The sequence below is a fragment of the Callospermophilus lateralis genome, chromosome 2 (genome assembly GCF_048772815.1).
Source record: "Callospermophilus lateralis isolate mCalLat2 chromosome 2, mCalLat2.hap1, whole genome shotgun sequence".
NCBI classification, from domain to species: Eukaryota; Metazoa; Chordata; class Mammalia; order Rodentia; family Sciuridae; genus Callospermophilus; species Callospermophilus lateralis.
Genome location: NC_135306.1, coordinates 68165460 through 68171477, shown reverse-complemented (window position 1 = coordinate 68171477; position 6018 = coordinate 68165460).

Below are 6018 nucleotides of genomic sequence, written 5' to 3'. Positions count from 1 at the left end.
GCAGCTATTAAGTGGTCTCTGTGCTTAGGAGGGTGAAACATGATCAGCAGGTTGCTTGGATGGAAAACAAAGCTGGTCCTAGAGCTAGAGGCTGGTGAGCGGCTGTTACCACACCTGTGGCTGTTGGGGTTCACATGTCTTTAGGGTGATGTTGCCTGTATGGACATCCCTGGGGCATAGCAAGTGCAGAGGGAGGGATAGCCACCCTGAACTGCGCCGCTGCAATGATGAATTGTTGATTCACATTGGTACTTGGTTTCTGCGTATCTGTTCACAGGCAGCAGATACGTAAGTGTGTGATCTTGCAGTGAAAGTTTTTGTTTTTAAAATTATTGTGAATCAGAATGAGAAGATTGGTTTTTGAAAACCAGGAGGTTTGGGTTTAAGAGATATTTATAAAAATTTCACAGGCCAAGCAGAGTGTGGTGGGGCACAGCTTTAATCCCAGGAGGCTGAGGCAGGAGGATCATAAGTTCAAAGCCAGCTTTAGCAACTTAGTGAGACCCTGTCTCTAAATAAAATATAAAATATTAAAGGGCTGGGGATGTGGCTTAGTCATTAAGAGGTCCTGGGTTCGATCCTTGGTACCAAAAAAAAAAAAAAAAAAAAAAAAAAAAGAAAGAAAGAAAGAAAAGAAAAAAGAAAAATTCTCAAGCCAAGTAGGACAAAGGCCAAAATTAGCCAAGTGAATGGCACACATCCTGTCATTCATACAGTGCCTGAAAATATTTACTAATCAAGTTCAAGTTCAGGCTCTTTGTTATAAACCACTGCATTTCTGACTTAGAACACTGTGCATGCAGATAAATGTGATCTCAGCTCAGGACCTGCACAAATGGGGAATTTGAAATGTTTCTTTTTTTTGGGGGGGGGGTACTGGGGGTTGAATTTAAGGGCACTTGAACACAGAGCCACATCCCCAGTCCTATTTTGTATTTTATTTAGAGACAAGGTCTCACTGAATGGTTTAGCACCTCACTTTGCTGAGTCTGGCTTAGAACCCAGGATCCTCCTGCCTTAGCCTCCTGAGCTGCCAGGATTACTGGCATGCACCACTGCACCCTGCTCTTTCCCCTTATTTTTAGACATCTAATTCTATAGAGTCCAACTTTTTTCTAAAATTTTCTAGACATGCCAAAGCTGGTAAGAACAAAACAACAGAAACCCTGCTTTTTAAATATTTCAGCTCTTGCAGTAATCAAGCAGTGAGCGAAATCTTTTTAAATATAGAAGTCCTGAGTTCAGCTCATTAGTGAACTTATACAATTCTGTAGAAAATAAATCTTTGTTTTTTATACATTTATTTTGTTTATTTATTTTTGTGTGATGCTGAGGATCGAACCCAGGGCCTCACACGTGCTAGGCGAGCACTCTACCACTGAGCCACAACCCCAGCCCACAAATAAATCTTTTGAAAGAAAAAAAAAATGTGATGCTGGGCACAATGGCACACCACTGTAATCCTGTAACTAGGGAGGCTGAGGCAGGAGGATTGCAAGTTTGAGACTAGCCTCAGTAACTTAGAGTGGGTCTTAGCAACTTAGTGAGACTCTGTCTCAAAATAAAAAATAAAAAGGGTTGGGTACTTGGGTCAGAATGGCAGTGTTTTAGTCAGCTTTTTCGCTGCTGTGACTAAAAGTTCTGACCAAACAATTGTAGAGGAGGAAAAGTTTATTTGAAGACTCGTGTTATCAGAGGTCTTAGTCCATAGAAGGCCAGCTCCATCTCAGTGAGGCAGGACATTGTGGTGGAGGAACGTGGCAGAAACAGTTCACATTGCCCTCAGGAAGCAGAGAGACTCCACTTGCCAGATACAAATACATGTCCCAAAGCCACACCCAATGCCCACCTCCTCCGGCCATACCTTACCACTTCAGTTACCTCTCAGTTAATCCCAATCAGGGGATTAATTCACTGATGGGATTAAGACTCTCATAACCCAATCATTTCTCCTCTGAACCTTGCATTGTCTAACACATCCAAACCATAACAGGCATAAAGAATACAAGTAACAATCAATATTGGGGAGGATGTGGGGAGAAAGACACTCTCATACATTGTTGGTGGGACAGCAAATTGGTGTAATCACTATGGAAAGCAGTATGGCAATTCCTTAGAAAACCTGGAACGGAACCACTATTTGACCCAGTTATCCCATTCCTCTCTATACCCAAAGGACTTAAACATAGCATACTACAGTGATATAGCCACATCAATGTTTATAGCAGCTCAACTTACAATAGCCAAGCTATGGAAAAAACCAAGGTATCCTTTAACAGATGAATGGATAAAGAAAATGTGTTATATACACATAATGGACTATTACTCAGCCATAAAGAAGAATGAAATTATGGCATTTGCCAGTAAATGGATGGAACTAGAGAATATCATGCTGGGGCTGGGATGTAGCTCAGTGGCAAAACATCTGCCTTGCATTTGTAGAGCCGGGGATTTGACCCCCAGTTCCAAAAAAGACAAAAAAAAAAAAAGAAAAAAAGAAAAGAAAAGAAAGAGAATATCATGCTAAGTGAAATAAGCCAATCCCCCAATACCAAAGGCCAAATGTTCTCTCTGATTTGTGGATGCTAACTCAGAACAAGGGAGGGTGGGGAGGGGAAGAATAGTAGTCCATTGGATTAGATAAAGGGAAACAAATGAAGGGAAGAGAGTGGGGAGGAGAATAGGAAGGACAGTAGAGTTAATTGGTCATAACTTTGCTAGCCTTGTATTTGAGGCAAGCACTCTACCGACTTTTTTTTCTTTTTCTTTTTTTGTGGTGCTGGGGATTGAACCCATGGCCTTGTGCATGTGAGGCAAGCACTCTACCGACTGAGCTATATCCCCAGCCCCTTAGCCTTGTATTTGAATACATGACCAGGGAAACTTCACATCATGTACGACAACAAAAGTGGGGACCTAAATTGAATAAGTTATACTTCATGTATGTATATTCTGCCAAAATATATTATACTATCATATATAACTAAAAATTTTTTAAAAAAGTTAGAAATGTAGCTCAGTGGTAAAGCACCTTTGGTTCAATCCCCAGTACCAAAAAAAAAAAAAAAAAAAAAAAAAAAGTGGCATTATCAGTGTCACCATAGATCTCAGAAACACGGTGGCAGCAGAGGTCCATCCTGTACCAGTGTAACCCTTGGATGTAGAGTGTTACCCTCACAGAGTCTGACTGCTCTTCACAGTTGAAGATCTCTGGGAGTTGATTTTGCTGCTGGTTGCAGGTGTTTTCCAACAGTCTAAATAAATCTTCAGTTAATAAACAGTCCAATAAATCTCTCTGGGTGTGTTCTGTTTCTTAAACAATTCAGTCAGGGCAGACAGAATATTTGAGCTTGGATTCTGTCTCCAGCAGACACAGGGGTTTAAGTGAGCTGTTTTACACACCCCAGAGGGGCCGTTCACTGGAACCTTAGGATGAGCTACAAGTATCATGGCTCTTTAAATTAAGTCGAGGATCTGAAGGCATTTCTTTTTACACAGAAAGACAGTCATGAAGGTGTTTAGAAAAGCAGGATAAGTTTACATGGAGTTTCATGACTTTATTCTCCTTCCCCTTTCTGCTGTCAGTTTGCAAAAGATAAATCCGTGCCAAGAACTCAACTGCACATGAACCAACATTGCTTTAATCTTTGTGTGAACCTTGGAAGAAGGAAGCTAGTTTTCCTTGGCAAACTTAAATAGTCAATTCATACAAACCTCATCATTATGAACCTGGGTCTTTTGGGATTGCAGAGAGTTTATCTGACTTTGGGGCAGGTATAGCTGAAGAAAACATGTTTAAAACTTTTTCTTGGGGCTAGGGATGTGGCTCAAGCGGTAGCGCGCTCGCCTGGCATGTGTGCAGCCCGGGTTCGATCCTCAGCACCACATACAAAAAACGAAGATGTTGTGTCCGCCGATAACTAAAAAATAAATATTAAAATTCTCTCCCTCTCTCTCACTCTCTCTTTAAAAAAAACAAAAAACTTTTTCTTAATGCAAACTATTGAACTTAAAGTTGGCTAAGATATTTCTAGAGCAGATACAGAAGATGGAATAGAATAAAAGCATAGTGGGACAGAAGAGAAATTATTTAGGGAATCTCTCTATCACATGGTAAGCAAAATAAGAATTCTGACCAAGAACAAGGTTGAGTAGACCTTGTCTACTCAATGGAGGGGAGCCCCCAATTTGAATATGAAATTACGCTTATGCTGTACACATGAGAACAGAAGCTATAATGAATCAAGGACCCTCATGCTGGGATTGTGCTTTACATGTGGGCCCACACGCCACAACATGTTACATATCCCCATTTTACAGATAAGAACACTGAAGTTAGTGATAAGCAACTAAAAGCTAGGGATGGTGGTGCACACCTGTAATCCCAGCTACTTGGGAGGAAGACTGAGGCAGGAGGATCACACATTCCAGGCTCATCTGGGCAACTTAGTGAGAACCTGTCACAAAATAAAAAATAAAAAGCAGGGCGTGGTGGCACATGCCTGTAATCCCAGAAGCTCAGGAGGCTGAGGCAGGAGCATAGCCAGTTCAAAACCAGCCTCAGTAATAGGAGGTGCTAAGCAAATCAGTGAGACCCTGTCTCTAAATAAAATACAAAATAGGGCTGGGGATGTGGCTCAGTGGTCGAGTGCCCTGAGTTCAGTCCCCAGTACACATCCCCGAAAAAATAAATGAAAAAATAAATAAAAAAATAAAAAGAGCTGGGGTACACGTTGCTCAGTGTTAGAGCACATCTGGATTCAATCTCCAGTACCACACACAGAGAAATAATAATATAAAATAAATAAATAAAAGCAAGTAAGTAGCAGTTTAAATTAGATGTAAAAAACTTCTCATTAAAAAAGGCTTGGCTGGGTGTGGTGACACATGCCTGTAATCCCAGCAGCACAGGAGGCCAAGGCACGAGGATCCCAAGTTCCAAGACAGCCTCAGCAACTTAGTGATATCCTGTCTCTACATAAAAAATAAAAAAGGCTGGGGATGTGGCTCAATAGTTAAGCATCCTGGGTTCAATCCCCAGTACCAAAAAAACAAAGCATTCTAAAATCATATTTTGCATTTCCTGCCTCCTTCAATACATTATACTGAACATTGAGCAGCCCTCTGCTGAAACTCCTCCTCATCATGCGACTAGACAATACATTAATGAGGTGATGCTCTCAGGTCTGTGGTGCAGGGGCTCTTGACTCACACTGTTCTTTTCCACTTGGTATCTCAGAATATAACTTTGATTTTTCCTTCATCTGCAGTTCATATGCTTCAAGTCCTTTTTCTTCCTTAAATGGGGATCTGGCACTGCACCAGTTAGCACTGTATGTAAAGTAAGAGTAAACAGGCCCCATGGGCTGGCCTGCCCCTACCAGCCCATAATAGCAGGTTCCCTACCTTCCACTTCCACAGCACAGCAGCCTCATTGCACACCTAAGTTCATGCTGCATCCCAGATGGAGAAGTGCACTAGTCACTGAATTCTAAGCTCATGAGGTAAAGGAAACTTTCATTAGAGTGAGATAATAGAGCCGGGTGTGTGGGGTGTGCTCCTGTAATTCCCTCTACTCAGTTCAGAAGGGTAAGGCAGGAGGGTCACAAGAGGGTCACAAGTTCAAGACTGTCTTAAAAATTGAAAAATAGAAAGTTCTGGGGATGTAGCTCAGTGGTACAGCCCCTCTGGGTTCAATCTCTATACAAAATAAATAAATAAATAAAAGATGACAAATATAAACATACACATGTGTGCACAGTTTTATTTATTGCCTCACTTGCATTGACCTACTGCTCTCAAAAATTTCCAGACTAAAAAAATTTTTCTTTCTGAAGAAAAGAAATAAATACCCACTTAGCATTTGTTTATATTGTTCTATTGTTCCGTTTTTTCCTGTAATAGAAGGTGTATTTGGTTCATTCATTGCAAAAGCCTTCACTACACATTTACATAGACTTCTCACTAATACACTAAAAAAAAAAAAAAAAAAAAAAAATAGTGCTCGGGATTGAACCC